Raw genomic sequence first — 21,292 nt, forward strand, 5'->3', positions numbered from 1 at the left:
AGAAAATCTGGCACTCTGTTGCCACTCCTGGAGCCAAGTATCACATGTAGAAAGTAGCATGGTGTAGCATGTTGAGTGTGCCAAATTTCCCTTAAAATTAACATTCGCGCCATATGTTGGTACCCTAAACTCAGTACTCCTTTGGCTGATGAAAATGCAAAAGGAAAACATTCTCAGATTGAGTCCTGTTCTCTCTCTTTGTAGACACTGTCTTATCTGGACATTAAGAATGATCTTCCTTTGGGAGTGAGAATGAGCACCCACTCTCATTCTTGGTGAGAGGTCAAACATTCAAATTTAAGAGTTTCTATTTAAAGTATACTTATCTTTTAAAAATAGATGGACCTATATTTCCAGTGCCTTGCATATGGCTATGTGTTTGCTTTGGTGGCTGAGCACGGTGCTGTCCAATTTCATACTCACCAGCCACATATGGCTTTGAGCACATGAGATATGGCTGATGTGAACTGAGACGTGCTATAAAAAGTACACTGGATTTTAAAAAGTTATTTAAAAAGTAAAATACTCTTTAACAATTATTTTTTGATCACATGTTTAAATAATGTTTCTTATTTGTTGGGTTTAATAAAATAGATTATTCAAATTAAGTTCACGAGTTTCTTTTTACTTTTTAAGTGTAACTACTGGAAAATATAAAATCACATTTGTGGCTTGCATTATATTATGTTTCTATTGAACAACGCTGGTTTGGAGATTGTGTTTGATGAAGGATTCCATCAATATTTTATACTACCAGGCCATGGGGCTGGAGAGGACTGGGGAGGTTCATCTATCCCACACCCTGTTTCCAGTAAGGCTGGACACCAGCTAAATCTTCCTACAATAAATCTTATTTAAAAGTGGTAGAAAAATAAATTTTCTAACTTCTGTGGCTTGATTGAATCTAAGTACCAGAGAGTCTCATGTCCACTTGTACAAGGATTTTTAAACAAAACACTGGCAATTATTCTTGAAGTCATCAACCCCTATGACCAATTCAAAACTAACTTATACTCACTAAATCTGTCTCGGATCTCTCCCTTAGCCCTCAACAATTCTGTGGTCCAAGCAACCTTGGTCTCCCGGAGCTGCTGCGCTTGTCCCGTGGGTGGCCTTCCACACCACACCGCACCCCTGCAGCCTCTCTCTAAAGCAGCGCAGCGAGCTTCTCAGCCAGCGCGTGTGACCATGTCCCTCCTCTGCTTGGAGGTCTCTGATATCTTCTCAGGATGGAGCACAAAATTTGAACATGGCCCACAAGCCCGACACAGTCTGACTCTCATCCATTTCTCCAACTGCATCTTGCCCACATTTCCCAAGCTTTCTGCATTTTACTCATATTGGCCTCTTTCAGTTCCTTATCCATAGTGTGCTCCCCCTCCCTTCAGAACCTCCAGCCGTGCTTACGTGTGTGATTGTTTACTCGATGTCTGGCTCCCTTTGTGGAGTGCTCCATGAGGCAGCAAGCCTGTTAGTCCACATTCACTACTGTCTCCCAGCACTGAGCCTGGCATGTAATGGGCCCTCAGTTAACAGGAAGAACAAAGGAAGAAAGGCGAGGTAGTTTGTACCAACAAGAATCCTGCCTCTTCTCCCTTTACTGCTCTTGAAAGAGGGCACACCCCTCATCATCATTCCTTCACAGCTCACTAACATGCTCCTCAACAGAGCACCTGCGTACCCCAGTATAGCAATTAGCAAATTCTATGGGTTCTGTTTTGTCTGTTCAGAATCCAACCATTTCTTACTACCTCCATTGCTCCTACCTTGGTCCAAGCCACACCAAACTTCTTGCAGGAATTTTGGCTTTTCCTCTGAAATACCTGGAAAACTACTTCCTAACAGCCTTGCTTACTCTACTCCAACCCTTCTGGCCTCTCGTGGTTTCTCACACACAGCAGACATTGGCCCCCCTCAGTTGCCATTCCTTCTGCTTGGACAGCTCTTCCCCAAGATACCTACGTGGCTTTCTCTTTTGCGTCCTTCAAGTTTTTGCTCAGTATCACCGTTCAATGAGGCCCCCCTAACCCTGCTCCCCTGCCCCCAGCACCCCCTATCCTCTCTCCTTCCCTGCTTTGTCTTTTGTTCCTGATATATTCCCAGAGCCTAAACAGTGTCTGCCAGGAGGTGATGGCTCGACAAATGCTTATTAAAGGGAAAAATGAAGTTCAGCTTATGCACCTGAAAAATAGGTGTGCTTAAACCCAGCCGCGGAGTGTGAACATGCAGAGTTGGTCTGTGTCATTGGGGACAGACTTGGCTCCACCTCGGAGTTAGTGTGGAAGATTTGGAGGCTCCTTAAGCCCTGACCACTGCTCAGTCTTCCAGCTTGTTTCTATAACTGTCTGTGAGGCCCAAGGAAGCAGTTTGGTTCCAGAGAGCATCTAAATGCTCCTCCCAACATCCCCCCTCTCCTCCCTCTTCCACCCCCACCACACACAATGCACCACACACCTTCTCCCTTTCCAAGGACACGACTCAGGCTATTTCTAAAACTGAGATTCTGATCCAAAACAGTAGCCAACACACGGTGCTCCTGAATGGGCACAGGAAAAGACAGAAGACCTCTGAGCAATTTCCTGGCCCTGTATTTTTCCATTCCAGTAAGTGAGGTCTTCTTTAGCTCAGGAATCTCTCTCTCTGAACCAAGCCAGTACCTTAACGGTGCATGCCATTTTTTACTGTCTAGGCTTGTTTCTTTGTTCTTTTATTTTCTATTTTAAGTGATCAACACCTGGGTCTCTTCTGTCAAAAAAAAAAAAAAATTGACAACCAGCTCTACCAGGTGTTGACTGCTAGTTAAGGCACATATAATGCTAATGGAGAGTTCCCTTCCTAAACAGGCATTTTATTTAATAATACATAATACTTAAATTGCACTCTCTGCCTTCAAAGAGTTTTGCAGACTTTACACTCCATTAGGCTGAGCAGCAGTTGAGTTCATGCCTGATGGCTGGGAAAACAGCAAGGTTAAACAATTCGCCAAAAGCTAGAGCTGGTCGGGCTTCGGACAAAGTATTTTGTGTCTTCTAATGGATAGGAAAATATAACAGATAAAAAAAATGTACTTCTTCAACAACTGTTTTCATCAGTACATTAGTTCTGAGTTCTTTCTCTGTGCTTGCTTAAGCCACATTGGGACTTGCTCCTGGGGCTGTCCTGGCTCCCAGCTGCCTCTGGACACCATTTCCCGGTCTTCTTCCTTCACCCCACCCTCTTCTTCCTTGGCTTATCTTCTTCCAGTTTCTGGGCTACTCTACCTGCCGAGGGGAACCCACCGTACCCCCTACCTGACAGAGACCCTTATCCCTGTCCCTCTCGGACCCACTGTTAGGTGTTAAGCATATTGTTAATGGACAGGGAAGGTTTGAGGTCAAGTTCCTAAGGGTGGTGAAAACCATGGAAAAAGTTAGTATGTCTTCCTGGTCTATCAATTTTATGTAGTGGTGAGTAGCAGAAAACATTTTAAATGCAAACAAATATAGATATGGTCTGAAGCAGAATGCAAATAAACCAGGACCGGTTAAAGTCCAAAATCCCACCTGTGGTACACCTCTCAAGACGTCTTTTCCAGACTTTTCTCTCCCATTAGGAATACTTAGATTTAAAAAGTCTGAGAAGAACTGACATAACAGTCTTTCCTCTGGGCTTCAGGGAGGTGAAATATTGGGATTGATTTTCTCAGGGCTGGTGGAATCAGTCTTATTTTATTGTTCCTTTGAGCAAGAACATTTTGTTTTCTGGAGACTCTTAGCATTGGAGGGACTCTGGGCCATCCCTGGTCCTTGAACACCCCTCCAGGCAGCAGCAGTCTTACCAAACTAAGGGCAGAGTGGCCCTTTTCTCATTATTCAGCAAAGAAAAGCAATAAGCAAGGAAGCCTATTGCACTTGAAGCTATGATTAAAAAGAAAAATCTGGCGTGTGTTCAAAGATGAAACCTATATTACATAATGATTTCATGCTTGAATGTGTTGAAGACCTTTAAAGAAAATAGAAGTGGGTAAAAATAAAATAAAGGCTGAGCTACAATAACTTTAATTTGGTTTTACCTGTGCACACCCAGGGGCATATGTATCTACTTAAGCCCCAAGGACAGTTTGTCCCAGCACAGCATTTGGGGAGAAGGTCCAGCACCATGTGTGTAACTAGCGTGTAGGAGAGCAAAGACCTCGGGAGACAAGCCAGAAAACCCAGCTGTGAATCCCAGCTCCACCACCTACTAACTTTCCTAAGCATCTATTTTCTCAGCCGTAACAATACTTTATTCATTAACTATTTCTAGCTGTCATGGGCACACGGTTGGATTGCATCTCCCTATTTCCTTTATTTGTAGACATGGCCATGAAATTTTCTTTGGCCAATAAAATGTGAGCACAAGTGATATATGCCATTTCCTTGTGAAATCCGAGAAGCAATCCATGATTCCACATACTTTTCTTTCCCTCTGCCATAGCAACCTCAAACATGTCCAATAATAGCTCTTCTATCAGCCTGGAGCCTCAAGTTAAGATGACCTGAGTCAAAGCTACAGCTGACTCATGTAATGGACATGTGATGGAAGTGGGAAATAAATTCTTGTTTTCTTTCTTTTTTTGGAGGTTGTTCGTTATTCAAGCATAATGCAGTCTATCCTGACGAATAAATACACGACTTCATGGACCTGGAGAAAGAGTAAAATGGGAACCCTACTAGGTAATACGCATGGCACACAGCAAGTGCTAAATAAATGTTAGTTCTTCCCTCCCTCACCAAATGTCTCTGTTTTGTGATATTTCCCAGCTCTTCCCTATTAACCCTGAGTGATGCTACTCTTCAGAGAGTTTTTTTCAATTCAGGAAAAGTGAAAATAAACTTTGTTTCAATAGTTCTTAAACTATTCCCTAATACCTTCTTTTTTTTAAATCCTCACCTGAGGACATTTTACATGTATCTTTAGATAGAGCAGGAGGGAGAGAGGGAGAAAGAAAGAGAGAGAAACATCAATGTGAGAGAGACACATCAAGTAGTTGCCACCCACACGACCCCAACCGGAGCCGGGGACAAACTGCAACTGAGGCACGTGCTCTTAGCGGGAACCGAACCCGGGACTCTCCAGTCTGTAGGCCAATGCTCTAACCGCTGAGCAAAACTGGCCAGGGCCCTAATACCCTTTTTTAAAAAATGACAGAGGCCTGCGTGGAGCCGAGTTGGGAATTCCCATGATGGGAAGAGAACCTGGTGGTTCTCTGGAATTTACAAAAGAGAAAGGAGCTAAGGGTCTTATGAAAGAAATCTCCGGAAAGTAAAACCAACGAACTCTGAAAATTTCCAACCACAGAGAATACCCCACACCACAACACGTACTGCTATCATGGAGTGCACACAGATCTCATGGGGATCAGCTCTGACTTTCCTCCAGGTAGTGTCCTGGAGGGAGGTGGAGTCCTTGTTCTATGTAGTACCAGCTTTGGTCTCAGTGAGGATGATGAAGATGGGCAGGCCTCAAGCTTTTAGCTATTTCCTCACTGGCTCCTTCCTCCCTGTCCCTTCCTCCACCTGATCCAGGTTGTAGCTTTATGGGTCTGAGAGGGGAAGCCAACCGGGCCACGGCTGCTGCTTTGAGTAAATGCTTCGAGTTAATCACTTAGCAACTTATTCAATTAGGCCACCAGCCTAATAATACTTTTTCAGTGTGTTTAAGTTTACTTAGGAGGGGAAAAAAGTGCCTACCAAAAATTTCTCTGGAGAACCATGTCTTTGAGCTTTACTCAAAGGGTAAATCCCAATCTATCAATTTCAAAGGTCTCCGTTGCAGCGGTGGGTCCCCACGTTGCACACTTGAAGAGGAGGGGAAGGAGAAAGGAATGGAATGTAGATGAAACAGAGCTGTATAACCTTTGGAGTTGCTTCATCCGTGACAAGTTACTTAATCTTGGAGACTTGAGTTCCTCATAGGAAAAATGGCGATAAAAAAAATAATAACCCATCTCATGGGGTTCTTACAAGATTTCATAAAGTAAAAATTAGAAAGCGTCTAATATTTAAAAGAGAGCATTCGATAAATAGTAAGCATACTAGTGTTTGGGCTTCCTAACAACCCTGGATATTCTCATGGTTGTAAGAAGGAAGGAGGAAGACCTAAGGCAAGAATAGGGATGAGGAGATAGAACAATAATAAGACAAATAAAAAAATTCTCATTCCAAGCTCCTTATTTTTACTCCAGGCCCCTTCATCTGGACCTTTTGAGGAAGAATCCCAGCAGCTTCTATAACCCTGAAAATGGGCCTCAGAGAGCCAAGCTCTGTTGTGTACTGGCCAAACCACTGGGACGGGGAGAGGGGCCATTCTGGGTTGAACATTGGAGAGGGACAAACTAGAGTATACAGAGGTGAGGAGACATGAGCCCATCTCTGACTGAGATGCTGGTAGCACCTGGCATGATATGAAGGAGGTGTGTTGGAGGCCTGGGGCCTTGATAGCTTATGCTTAAACATTTGAAAGGGCTGATCCTTCATTGGACTGTGACCCCGTAGAGAGCACCAGCACTAAGCCTCATCCACATGGGACGGCCGCGGAGCAGTTGCTGCCAGCATTTTACTGGCTGGTCTTGGAAAAATGCCGATTCTAAGAAGCTGATTATCTCTTCATTGACCCATCTGTCTGAGACCTTGTTAAAACAACTGTGTCAGTCAGCAGTGAAACTCAGGGCAATCCATTTTTTTAAAAAGTCTAGCAACAGGTACTTTTCTTCTACCTTCAACAACACACTTTGCAAACACTGAAGAAGAAAAAAGAGTTTCTAACAGGTGCAAAGTTCATTTATGTAATAAAGCTACAACACTCTCTGTGGGATGATCTGGAAGTGAAATTTTAAGCTAGATAAACATTGAGCCTGCTATGAAAGGTCATTCTAACTTCCTTTGACCCTCTTATAACTGTGATCCTCAGCATTTTGGTTTGTGGCAAGAACGCATTGCTTCTCTCCGCCTATCTAATGGTCTACTGGCCTTGTTTCCTCTTATAGTTTTTAATGAGGAATAAAGCCTGTACTTGACATCAGTTCCAAGCCCAGACTCATCCTGCCTGATCCCTTAAGTGTATGTCTTGATGAATGGTAACACATGAAGTTGATAGACTTGTAACGTCTGCTAGACCAGAAGATACAGAAACGCTATCATCTCCCTGGCTTGAGCTCACTGAAGTGAACATTCCCAAATGTAGCATTTGCCTAAAAGCAGCCTGTGGCTAAGGGAAGGTAGATGAGGAATTACAGATCTAGACTTGTCCTTTACTCCTAGTTCACGTTTTCATTGTTCACCAATTGACTCCAAGAATGTCTATCAAGTCCCAACTATGCGTCCAAAACAGTGGCAAAGGGTGCCTAACACAACAACATTTGCTGTGTGTTTCCTATGCAACAAGAATGCGTTCAAGACATCAATTCATGTGACTGTCACAGCATCCTACGAGGTAGGTACTACTCTTCTTCCTCATTTTGCCACTGAGGAAGCTAGGACACCGATAGGTTAAACAAATTGACCATGGTTACACAGATAATAAAGGAAGGAGCCAGGAGGCTTTTTGTAGATAGTTGTTAGAGAGAAGAAATTAAACAGTAAAGATGTCTACCGCCAGAAGCTTTCTAGACTTCTATCAAATACACACATTTACTCTAGGGAGCAGTCTAAGAATGGAAAAGCTCATTGATGCCAGAAGACCAAGGTTATTCAATGTACCTCCTACAGTGAATTAGTGACCCCCAGCTTTAGTCTACTGCAGTGGTTCCCAGGCTTCTCAGTGTGAGGACTCCCTTTGTAAATTTTATGTTTTTAATCCTCACCCAAGGATATTTTTCCATTTATCTTTAGATAGAGTGGGAGGTGGGGACAGCGAGAGCGAGAGAGAGACACACATACATTGATAGGTTGCCTCCCACACGACCCCAACCAGGGCCAGAGACCGAACTGCAACCCACGTACGTGCCCTTGACCAGAATCAAACCTGTGACTCTTTGGTCCGCAGGCTGACGCTCTAACTGCTGAGCCAAACTGGCCAGGGAGACCCCTTTGTAAATTTTTAAATAAACTTATTTTTGCAAATCACCAGTAAGTTAGAAAAATACAAAATAACCAAAAGCTATTTTGAATTTAGTAACATCTTTAAAATACTTTATATTTTACTAATACTACACTATAGCCAGATTGGAAAAGCAGAGGTTCACATACTTCTAAGTACAGACATCGAAGTACAGACTCCTTGATTCCTTGCAATGACTCCACAGACCCCCGAGATCCACAGAGCTGTATGGTTTCAGCCAAACTCTTATCTTCTCTGCGCCTCAGTTTCCTCACCTCTAAAGTGGGGATAACAAGAGGTTTTTCAGAGGATCTGAGAGAGAATTAACATGAAATCAGAAGGAATTTGGACAGCTCTTATCTGGGAGAGTACAAAAATGGTTAACAGTCCACAGTCCCTGACAAATATTGCTTCATGAAAGAATTAGTAAGCAGGGCAACCCAAAACTAGACGATGCCTTTGGGAACTAGTTCTAGAATGTGATCTGATGATCTGTAAGGCAGGGAGTGCTTGCAAAAGGGGTTCCTTGCATGCAGGGAATTCAATTCACTTAAGAGTTATCATTAAGAGTAAATATCTATATCTATATATATATATATATATATTCTGGGGGAGGGGGCTGCTATCTGTGGCTGAGAAGTTTCAAGGTACAAGAACCCCCAGGTTGCTGATGTAGATAAATCCCTCACTGTGCTGCAGAGGCTGAAGTTGGGAAAACGGGCACGTGCATATCATGGTGATGGAAGATTTTTGGTTTGGTTTGAAGTTGCAACTCATATTCATTAAATGGCTACCATGAAGAGAAAGTTATACAATGGCCCTAATATTAATATTTAATGCTATTTTGATTCAAATGTAATTTAAGGCACATTTATCATGCAAATAGAAACTTGCTGTTTAACTTAACTGGTTCAACCCCCTGCATAATGTCACAAACTTGCCATTTTACAGCCTGTATTCATCACATTTTCTGGATATAATTGCCCCAAGGGATGAAATCTTGGAAGAAGTTTCCCTCAATGATATTGGCTTGCAGGCAGCAGAAATTACTCCAGTCTGTCCTTTTGGGTTGTTGGATTGAAAAAAAAGTCATTTTATCACTCCGAGTCTCAAAGTTCATGGTGTTAATGAGTACATAGCTTGATAACTGAGATGCCTTCAGGAAAGCTCCAGGGTCCATGAGCAGGAGTTCAGATTAATAATTAAAAGGGATAACATTTATTGAATATTACCAGGCCCTGTGCTAGACAATGACATGACTTATCCCTCTTAATTCTTACAACAAACTCTAAGAAGTGGTGTGATTTTATACCTGCATGAAGATGAAGAAATTACAGCCACCAGTGGTCACACCATGGCAAGCAAGGGGGGTGGGACTCGATGTCAAGCAGTTGTCCCAAAGACAAGGGTTGTAAGCCTTCCTCTGTGCAGTCTTGCCAGGCTCCGCTTTCCGGGCCGTCTTCTCAGCCTGGCTGATTCCCTACGTTCTTGGACTTAAAATCAGAAGTCCCTAGAGATCAATTGTCTAACGCCTTCATTTTACAGATGAGGAAAGAGAGTCTCAAGCAGTTGCCCATGATTGAAGACCTGGTGCGGGACTCAAAATTCTCTCTCTCTCTCTCTCTCAATCATTATGTTTGATGGAGTACAAAAGGATATACATGAAAATTTCCCCCTTATACCCCCGCCCCCCCCCCCAGTCATCTCATCCCCTACCCAAAGGCAAATTCTATTCGCAGTTCTATTGCATCCTTCTAGAGATATTCTATGCATGCCAAAAGTAAGCTTTATTTTCACGCAAAAATTATAGCATCCTACACACTGACAGAATCTTTTAATTATCCAGGTTAGAGATTGCTCCATTATCAGGACACATAGAGCTGCCTCGTTCTTTTTATTTTCAACTTTTTAATAGCTTTATTGAGGTCAATTTACATAATATAAAATTTATGCATTTTTAAGTGTCAGTGTGATGTTTTAGAAAGTTTATACAATTGTAAAGTCATTACCAAAATCCACTTTGGAAATAATTTTATCGCCTCCAAAAACTTTCATTCTTCTCATTTGCAGTCACTCCTAGCTTCCACCTGAGCCCCAGGCGACCACATAATTCTTTTCAAAATTACACATAGATAAAACCATTCAATATTTATTGTATATCTGGCTCCTTAAATAATATTGTGTCTGGCTTAGCATGATGTTTTTGAGATTTACCCACAAATTGCATATAACAGGAGTTTCTTTTTATTGCTGAGCAGCATTCTGTTGTATAGCTATACCACCTGTTGTTTATCCAGTTACCAACTGTATGCTAACAAATGTTTCATCAAGTAGGTAAAGAACGATATCTCACAGTTTTAATTTGCATTTTCTTATGAAGCAGGATGATTAATTTTTACACATTTAAGAGCTAACAATTATTTCATTTCATGTGAAATGTGTGTTTTATGTCATTTGCCCATATTCTGTTCATGTTAAGTTCTTTGTGATATACATTGCAGCTTTTTGTTTGTCTTTTGACCTTTTTTTAAAAAATTTGGGCCCTGTAGAAACTTTTTATTTTAATGTAATAAAATATATAGTGAATGCTAAGCCTGGGTAAAACTAAAAAGAATCCCCCTACTCCGAGATTCAAAATAATAAATCTCCCATTTTTTCTAGTATTTTTATGTTTTTATTTTTAACATTTTAAATCTTTGATCTGTAATTTATTTTAATTTAAGAAATGAAGTAGGTATATAAATTAATTTTTTTCCCAAGTAGCTACCTAGTTATCCCAGCATCAGTAATTAGATCATTCAACTTTCCCCTTTGATATGCAATAATGTTTTTATCATACATTAAATTTCCATATGCATTTGGGTTCAGTGATTTGCCATCTCTTTGTGTGTCAACAAGCACACTCATACTTCTGTTCTCTGAATCCAAGTTCAGCCTTCTTCTCTGCAACATTCCCCAAACAACACACAGTAGGTGAATGAAGCACTTATGAATAGCCTGCAATAACACTGGAATCTTCTCTCACCTTCTACCCCATTGCCATTAGCTAACAAAATCCAAACTCTTTTTAATATTGTTAAGAAATATATAATTACGACAGTAAATCTGTTTGGAACTACAAGGGACTGGGAATCAGATGCCACATTCTTGAGTCAAATAAACAATTTGGTGCTAATTTATAGTTGTTTTTTTCCTTAAGAGCCAATGATTTGGGATAGGCTGAATGTGTGTGTGTGTGTGTGTGTGTGTGTGTACACACACATATGGAAGACAGGTGTGCCACATACAGAAGAGATGGTACTTTAATCAATCAAATCCATATTGTTGAAGAGCAAATAAAATTGGCACTTTATGTCCTGATCCTTCTGGGAGAGGATTTGTTCGTGGTTCAGTGTCCTTCCCAAACACAGATATTAAACATGTGATGCCAAAATTCCTCTTCTGGGAGGCCCAGAAGGAGCAGACAGGAGCCAAGGGAAGCCATGGTAAAGAGTGGGATCTATGAGCACTTAGAGCTTGTGAGGACACACCAAATAGAATTGCTTCTTCAAAATGATGTCATTTGGGGCTGCACCTTCTTTCCCAAAAATTGGGCTTGCTACTCTTTTTCTAACATTCCCTTTCAGACCCAGGGCCTGGGCTGTAGCCAGAAGATAAGAATTCTCCATCACTGGGGACCCTAATGGAGCCAGAGATGGGTGCTTGTGCCAGGATGAGACTAGGGTTCAGGAGGGCTGTGGGTGATGTTGGAGGAGACGCCAGCTTGCTTGCTGCGTTATTGGATGTCTCTAATGGTCAAAAAGACAATGCTCAGAATAATTGCTCCTTGCCCATATCTCTTAAAAAATCTGGTGGGAGGCAGGATTCTCAATGTATCTAGGAATTACCACATGTTTTTGCATGTTCCTCACCTGGAGAGTTCAAGTTCTAGTAGTTCAGACACCTCAGCTTTATGGATTAAGTATAGTGCTCCTTAGCACCATAAAAGTAATCAGTATACATATTTTTTAGGATAATGGGGGAAGATCTCCCTCTGTACATTTTTTTTAACTGAAAAATTAAAAATATTTAACCTGCAGGAGTGGGGTGGGGGAGGGAGTCCCACTACGCTGTGGGAAAGAAAACTGCCTGAACTAGAGAAACGGCAAGAAGCAAAGTGGTGTTGCATTGCAGTGGGAGTTCCAAAAACCTGCCGTCTTCCCTCTCCCCTCACTTCCCGTGGAAGAAGACCAGGGGGCCCCCATTAAGGGGGGAGATGCCATCATCTCCATCCACACAGAGGCCCCGTTTTGTCCAGGCTGAAGCAAACCAGAGGCTATTCCGGTCCTCTCCCTCACTCTCTTCCGGCCCTGCTTCCTTTCCCCACCCCTCCAACAATAGCCCCTTCTTGATTTCTGTTCCAAGAGAGAACGGTGAGTCCCGATGCAAAGGAAACTCTAAGGATTCTTTCCGCAGGGTTTTCTAACTGGGGAGAGTGAGGTGTGTGCTCTGGCATCTGCTCCTTGGTGGTGATGCTGGAGACCCAGGCCCCCTCCCTTCTCCCCGAGAAAGACCAGGCAGTAGCAGGGTTTCTTGTCCCCCTCTCCAGCAGTCAATGGGGAAAGCTCTCAAGGTATCTCTTTTTCCTGGAAGGACTCTGAGGTACTCTCTCTTGCACTGTTGCTTTGAAATATTTTTAAAACTGCTGAAAAAAGCCGAACATCTTTTTGGGGTGATGTCCCCCAAATAGTTGTCACTGCCCCGGCAGGGACTTTCTTACCCTGAGCCAATGTTTTGTGGACTAGACAGAGACTTAGGCCCCTCCCTAGATTTATTGGATCTGGGGAAAAGGCCTAGGAATCTGCCCCCTGGTCATTCTGAAATTTAGTGCTCAGAAAACACTTGAAAAACAATATCCCAGACCTTTCCTCTCCGAGATTATCAGGGTCCCTTGGGATGGAGTTAACTTGCTGAATGAGAGCACAGAAATCAGGCAGAGTGTTGCTCAGAGCTAAACAGACCCACGGCTCGTTGGTAACACCACTATCCGAGAGGGAGCTATGTTGTCTCGGACAAGGTCAAAGTTAACCTTGCAACTCTTTGGAACTGGGACCTACAGTCCAAAATTAATCTGTGTACACTCTGTGTAATCTGATTAAACCCTGGTGTAGCGCTGCTCAGACCAGAATTGCACAGAGATCATCTTAAAATGCTGGTTCGGATTCGGGAGGTCTGGGGTAGAGCGTCTACCATACCCCCAGGTGATGCCATGCAGTGGGTTCTTGGACTACTTCTGAGGAGCACCGTCTTAATACTTAATTTTTTAAAAAAAAAAAATATTAATTACGAATGAGATTTTCTTCTTAACAAGAAACTGGTAAACAAGCAAATCAATTTGGTGGACTTGAACAAATCACTCACTTCTAGTTTATCTGTTAATTAAGGTGGTTGCCTTTCTTCGTCTCTACAATGTGGGTAATGAAGCACCTACTTCTTAGAATGGGAGGGTTAAGTGAAATGATGTATGTCGAGTTCTCCGCAGGCCCCAAACTTGATAAAGACGCCTCCATAGAGGCTGCTGTTGGAGGTGCTGGGCTCTTCTGGTTACCTCATTCTCACACTGACCGTCAGCGGCCACTGCAGAATGAGGTTTAAGTGAGGCCGAAACATACCAAAGGCAAATCGGAGAACGGATCCGAATGGCCTGTGTGTGCCCTGTACTTGGCACTAAAGAGAGAGGTCTATCGATGTGAACAGAGAGGGCTTCTTCTGTTTCTACCACAATAACAGAAACCTTAGACCCCAGTGTTGTTATTGTATTTATATTCACCACTTTAAATTCGCCAAATAAGTGCATAACTGCCTCCGTCCAGGATCTGTTCAGTGGGCTGTCTCCACGGCCTCATTATATAAAGGAAAGAGTATTGTGCTCCACAAGGATGTCACATTTCCCTCCCGAATTCACCCCCTCGTTTGTGCAAACTCGGCCCAAGTGGCATCCCTTTAACTTGGATTTACAGCCCTGCCTAAAAAACCAGGGCACACTGAGCATTTCCTTCGAGGCTGAATCCTGGCTCACAGCTTTTCAGTCAAGGGAAAACACATGACCATTCTCTCTCACTCTCGCCAAAAACAATCTGCTAACCTATCATCTGCCTAGAAACACACATGAAATGTAAAATGCAACCAATGGTCTTTTCTGTGTATCTGATAAATGTTTCTCTCCACGAGCAAGTGGGTGGCATCCTTTCCAAAATGACAGTCATATACATGTAGCAGCCCCATGCACAGAACTGTGGAACAAGCCATAATTCCAAACAGTTCTGATGGGGGATAAAAATGTCAGGCTTGTCGTTTGGCATTGTTCAAACCCAAAAAAGTCTGACTGTTTTACTTAGTAATTGCTGCATTTGGCAGGAAAGCAGCCTATTTTATTTTGCTTATTTATTAAACCATCTATTCAACAAATATTTATTGTGCATCTACTATAACTATATGCCATGTGCTAGTCTAGTCTCCGGGCATGTGGCTGAACAGATGAAGTCCCTGGTCTCATGATGCTTACTTTCTCCTAAGCCTTATACATTACATGTAACTTCTGAAGAAGACATGTTATTGCTATTATCTAAATGTCACTGTTCCATCCAGAAGTATTTAGTATTTGGCTAGCTGTTTTGAAAGTGTACATTAAAGTATTTGTTGCCTCTCTTTTCCTGTCAGAGGGAGACCTGTGTCTGTTGGTACTTTACTTAGTTGGCCATATGAACACAAGAGGAAAAATATCAAGTGATATAGGTAGAAATAAATTCAGGAGGGTCAAAACAATCTTTTTCTATAAGTTACTGATTTTTCTTATAATTAAAGCAGACTTAACGTGACTTGAGAGTTGGTTTTTTAAACACCGTTATCAACCTTTTGCCCATCCATGTCACCATTAACTTAGAGAAAAGAATCTAACTTTTAAAATAGGCTCAGCAAAGCACACATTGTAAAAATGTAAACACAAAATAAAACCAAAAGAAATTTATGAGTACGACTCTACCAATATTTGTTAAATGAATAGAAAAATGTAGTATCTGTATTTTCTTTGATTAAAGGGAGAAAGTGTGCTCACTGTAAGATACAAATACAGAAATGCATAATTAAAAGGGCTATTCATACAGAATTACAGTATTTATAGATCTCAATAATTGCTTTTTTATGACTTATATATGGGTAAAGAAATTGATCAGTCTCATCAGATTGCCAGACTGACTAACTTATTCCTTACTCTATAATACTTCTAGAATAACAATTGATATATTCAAAACTAATTTCTAGAGAGAGCATCAAAGCTGAATAGCAATTTCACTTAAAAGCATGATTCTTAAAACACACATTTTTTTTTTTTTTTGGTACGTGCCTATAGCGGAAACCGAACCCGGGACTCTCTGGTCTACAGGCCGACGCTCCATTGACTGCTGAGCCAAACCGGCCAGGACCAAAACACACATTTTCATTTATTGTCAGTGCAACCATGAAGAAGACAGAGCAAGTCCCTGACCATCCATTTGAGAGAATCATAGGATTTCAGCGTCAGAATCTCGTAAGTCTTCCAGTGCAGTGGGCAGGAGAGGAGAAGAGTGTAAAGAAGTCTGCAGGTGAGTTCTGGTACACAGTCTCTCTCTCTCTCTCTCTCTCTCTCTCTCTCTCTCTCTCTCTCTCACACACACACACACACACACACACACACACACACACACCAGCCCCACCTTAGGAATCACTGGTTTGGTCCAACCTCATCATTTCACAGGTGAAAACACTGAGGTCCAAGCAAGTAAAGAAAGTTGTCAAGTCTCACACACAGGAGCGGCAGAACAGAACGGAAATGTTCTGAGTCCGTCTGGTCTTCCTTGTACTGCACTCAGCTGCAGTAGAAGACACCTTTTGCACATAAGTATAGAACAACCCAGCTGCAGTTTGCTCTCCAAAGGTTGAGTTGTCCAAACAAGTCTCTGTTGTATCAGAGCCTCTTATTCTAACTAAAGAATCGCATGGGTTATTGGTGGTCGATTTTTGGTGGTTATTGTAGTTGTGTGTTTGGCTTTTGGAAAGTGGAGAGGGAAGTTTAAGACCTAAGTTAAAGTACCATTATTACTTGACCAATTAACCAGCATGTATGTTTTAAAGTTTAGAGTGAGAGAAAAATAGCGCTGGATCAACCCCCCTTCCCCACCCACACACCCACTCTGGTGACAATGGTGTTCTGTTTATCGGTGTGAAGGTAAGTGCTCGATTCTGAAATGCTGGAGGAGCAGACCCCCGAGTGCGCTTAGCCCTTGGTAGGCGGGAGAACATAGTACTTCAAGTCCTTTTCTCTCTGGTTGTCATGGAACTGCCACGATGGTCTCCAACAAGTGTTTCCAGCCCTCCACGGCCCGGGGAAAGGTCTCCAATGACATAGAGCTCAAGAGCTTGGGTGACAGGGAGCATGCCCTGTCCACAGTTTGATTGCAATCTCTTTGAACATTCATCTAAATTGAAAACTTTATCCCTAGGCAAACTTTCCCCTGCACAGAGCACTACTGAGCACAGCTGGCATCTTGATGAGGCTAAATGTGGCATTTCTGCCATTATTGGAGATGAGCATCAAAACATTCGTCTCTGCCTTCCTTTATTTTACAAGAATTTGGGGCTAGAATATCTTCACTCAATGTGTGCCCAACTCGAAAGCTGTGAGAAATAATTTTGTTCTGATAGACCCTTGGTATAGTATTGATAAAGAATTATAACACAGCCCTGGCCGGTTTGGCTCAATGGTTGGAGCGTCGGCCTGCGGACCAGAGAGTCCTGGGTTCGGTTCCCGCTAGGGGCACGTACCAAAAAAAAAAAAAAATTATAAGATATGTATTCTATTCCCTACATTAAAAAACTACAGTACCCTTAAGTATTAATATGACTTTAAAAAAATTCGAACACACATTGATTGACTCCTACTATTGCCACACATTGTGTCGATTGAGTTGCATAGATACTCTTATTTAATCTTCACAAGGAGTCTACTATGTTGACACAATTTTACATTTGGAAAAACTGAAGCTTAAAGAGGTTAATTACCTGGAATAAAGCCCACAGTCAGTAAGTCACAAAAGTGGACTTCAAACTCACATTTGTGTAACAACAAAGCCTGTGCTTTAGATGCTGAGTCACATCCCAGCAGACAGACATTAGGACACATCCTAACACAGAGTTCATACAACGCATTTATCATTTACAGTATGTATACAGTTTGGGCACAGATTCATTCATGAAATGTGCTGTTTGTCAAATCCTGGATCATTCCAAGCTGGAGTTCCCCTAATGATATCACAGAGAGCCTCCGATGACCCCAAAGAATAATCACACACTGGAAGTTTCCACGAACACCAGCTCACGCCTTGGAATGGAGTGAGGACAGATTGGTACTGACCAGACTAAACTAGTCAATGGCTTTTTAGTTTGGATAGCTGACATTTTTTGCCCCATCAAATATCCTCATGGCAATGACTTAACAACTTAAATGGAACTATATATATATTTTTTCTTTAAAAGAAAAGAACACACCCAGCTCCTTCCCCCCGGCCCCGTGAAGACCCGGCTGGAGCGGGCTGTCCGTGTGCCACTGGCGGTCACCTTTCGCCTCACTGTCTGCACTCCGTGCGGCTCTGCTGTCTTTTTTAAAAACCATGGTGCTGCATTTTGTGTTTCTATCCAATAACCCAAACTGGAGAGCATTCTATGATGCTGTTTTAATTGGGCACAAAATTAAATATATTATCAAGAAAAAGCGAAACTGAAAGAAGCAAGTCAAGGTCGCAGCCCTGAGTTTTCAACTGGGGTCACAATTGCTAATAAAAGATGCAAAGTGCCCGATTCAGTCAGTTCCTGCTACCTTTGGCCAGAAGACCTCTGAAATAAGTGACCAGGGTAGGTGGTACGGGAGCTGGACACCACTTTAACTGTGATGCGAATGATGTTGTATCCTCAAGCAGGCAAACGCCAACCACCTCTCTCTAATGTTGCTCATTTCACAGTGCTCCTAAAGAAAATCTCTTGGAAAAAGGAGAAGGAAAAAGTCTGCTGCTCATGGAACAAAACCTGTATACCAGCCTATTTCTACCATAGTCTCTCACTCTTATTAAGATGAGGGCTCAGTTTTGAATAAAGATTAATTACTTGATTGTGGTTACTGTATTATCTGGCCAAATTAATTTATAAATGAGACTGGCTATTTTTATGATACTCTTCACACCCCAGGTGACTTCAACCAGTAAATTTCATAGAAACAAGTATTAAAAAAAAACCCTCTGAATGGTTTTCGTCTTTCACCCATTCGATATCTCCTTGAATTAAATGATTAATATTAGTACATTCACACAGTCTTTCCGAGGGACCTTGATGGCCCATTTCTGACAACGTGATCTTGCCTCCCTAGTGGCTTTCCATGATGAGTTCTTGGTAGCATTATCCTTTCTGACAAACTTAATTGAAACCATTTAGACTTTTAAACACAAGCTGCATGTTTTTAAGCTTGACTGTGTCCTAGTTGGTGTTTGGAAAACCAGGCTCTGGGTGAATATTTTCCAATTACATCCAGAGCTTAGTTTTTCACAGCTGCTGACACAAGCGATGAATCTCAACCCTCCTATTCCAGTTACCTGTTGTTTTCCCAAACTAAGCAACTTGTCTTCCTTTGGGTGGCAGATGACATCTTCGATTGACAGTGGATAATAAATCTACACTCAATCCCATGCGGAGCCTGAACACAGACGCACCCCACACACAGTACAATTCAAAGTGACATCCCCGTCTTTTCCCCCCTCCTCCTTCAGTGATGCAGGATAACAGTCATAAATTATCATTTCTCTTTTGGAGGGTGCTGAGTGGAAAGAAAAGAACAAGAGAAGAGCCCCTCAATCTAGACAACGGGTAACAAAAGCCCAAGAGCAAACCACAATTCTTAGCAGACACCGTGATAAGGCTCCCAAGACAGAGCGCTGAGGAGCAGTTGAGTGCTCCGGTGACACGCCACACGCCCCAGAGGCTCCCGGTGCACGCAGCCACCTTCTCTGTGCCAACATTCAGATTGCACCCATGTCCTCGCCCCAGTACAGCTCTGGTTCCAGCCAGCCAGCCTCAGCCCTGCAGTGCATCATTATTCTCCTTTTTAAAGTAGAAGCTTAAACTCGGGGCCGTCCATCAGTCGTACCCTTTGGTTAAGGATCACACCCAGTAAGGCGTTTTCTGTTGCGATGCCCACGGCAGTATCCATCCCAGGGACGTGGAGACGGAGGTAGAAGCGATTGCATGGGTAACTTACCAGCTCCTCAGTCTGAATGGCTGCAGCCCCAGGGCTTTACCTGGTCCCTGGATCTCTCTGTGCCTCTCCCTCTCTCTCCCTCTTTCTCGTGTACAGATTGCAGGGAACTTAAAGAACTCGCAGGGACAGTGTTTCAAATGACTTAAGAAAGAGAACAGGAACAATACTTCGTTCTCTTTTTCTCAGATGAGTACCTTCGGGAAGAAGGAAGGAAGGGAGGGGAGAGGGAGGAAGTCAACAACCCTTTGCTTTCCTGAAAAAAAATAAGGAAACAGAAGATAGACATCTCATTTTCTCTTAAACAAAATGTTGGAAGGGGTAAAAAAAAAAAAAAAAAAAAAAAATGAACTTTGAAAAAAGGAATTCCTCAAAAATGCTCTCTGCCCTGGGAGCTTTAAAGAGATGAAAAGCCTTACAGGCCGGCCTGTCCAAACAAACGGTGTTCCAGAAAGACAGGCTCTCCTGAGCTTGTAGTCTCTGGTATCTGGTTTGCAGAACTGACGCAGCCAAAAGGGAACAAAGCATGTCACGTCGACTCTGAGCAAAGGAAGGTCTGTGCTGTGTGCTAACTGAGGCAGCCCGGCGGCCTGCGGAGCGGGGCCGTGGCGGAGGGCTGGCTTTCCGAGGCCCAGGCCACACCGGCCTGTGCGGCCCTGCAGCCGCCTGGGGATGCTGAGACGTCTCCCAGGATCCAACAGCACAGTATGCGCTGGTCCCCGAGCTTCAGGCCAGGGACCAAACCACGCTTCCATCTTTCCTGATAGTTAAAACATTTTTAAAAAGCAACTTACCACGCTGGTGCTGGACATGGTTTTGTCGGAAGTCTTGTTGATAGGGTCCTATCCTTTACATTCTTAGTGCTTCTTGGACTCACAAAATACTGTGAGGCAGCATAGGTCTTAGACCAGTCAGCCACACTTTTTAAAAACTGTGGGGGGTGAAGGAGTGCTGAATAGAAGGAGCGAGAACGTGGAGGGAATATCCCTTGCCTAGTGAGGGGTGCTTGGGAGTTCAGGGGGCAGGCATGAGCAACGTTGAGGGCTGGGCGCTTAGGAACAGTCTGGCTGAAGCTGCTCTGTGCCCTTCATTCACTTGGTTAGGGCCGTTTTCACCGCGAACAGGAACCAGCAGTTGTGTGGACCGCTGCAGCAGCAAAGGAAAACCAGCTCTAAGGTAGTTCCTTATTTCACTCAATTGTGAAAAGGGGGGTGGAGAGTTATACCTGATCACAAAACGCAACTGAACTAATAGCAGGGAAAGAATGACTGTGACTGTTTCTCTGTAGGGCTTTTACTGGGTGCTGTGGTCTATAAGATTATTCTTTTGTCCCAACAGTTTATTCCCCATTAATTGTCTTCATCTATCTATCTAATCTCTGTATCAGAGAGAACACAAACATATTGTGAGCCAGTAGGTTTGTAAGAGCCAGGACAGAATCTTATTCTTTGCATTGCTCATGGCACCAGTACTGGCACAGCACGTGGTTCTGGCATGGGTGACCCAACCCCATGCACCGATGAGAAAACTGATGCCCAGAGAACAGTCCATACGGTTCGCCCAAGGTCACACATCAGTGGCAAATCCCAGAATGCTCATCTGTCTCCCGCTGCAGCTCGGGTGCTCTTGCCCTCTGCTGGCCTTCCTCTATATCCTGCCTTTGCAGACATGGGAAGGAAAATGAAAACGCAAACCCAGGAAAGCAAGAGAAGCTCATGAGAGAACGGAGTGGAATGGGGGAGCAACAGAAGCAACCTTTCAAAGGAGCAGCAATCTGGGGGCAACCCTTGGAGCGACTGTGAGGGTAGAGAAGCAGATTCAGGTAAATGCTGCTGAAATGTACCATAAGAAGTGGAAGTAGGTGGAGTAAGGGGAGGGTGAAAGGGGAGGAGGGAGAGGCTGCCCTCGCTTCTGTGGCAG

At 43.0% G+C, this 21,292-nt stretch overlaps 1 protein-coding gene across 1 annotated transcript in view; it reads right to left on the reverse strand.

Annotated features, from left to right (window-relative positions):
- Positions 1-19,514, reverse strand: part of ZNF366 (zinc finger protein 366) — a 59,364-nt gene extending 39,850 nt beyond the window's left edge. The window contains exon 1 of the mRNA XM_036280555.1: positions 19,376-19,514. The gene's annotated coding sequence lies outside the window, so the exon portion shown is untranslated. The remainder of the gene's footprint in view (positions 1-19,375) is intronic.
- Between the last annotated feature and the right edge of the window lie 1,778 nt (positions 19,515-21,292).

This window comes from Molossus molossus, unplaced genomic scaffold (assembly GCF_014108415.1).
Source record: "Molossus molossus isolate mMolMol1 unplaced genomic scaffold, mMolMol1.p scaffold_m16_p_3, whole genome shotgun sequence".
NCBI lineage: Eukaryota > Metazoa > Chordata > Mammalia > Chiroptera > Molossidae > Molossus > Molossus molossus.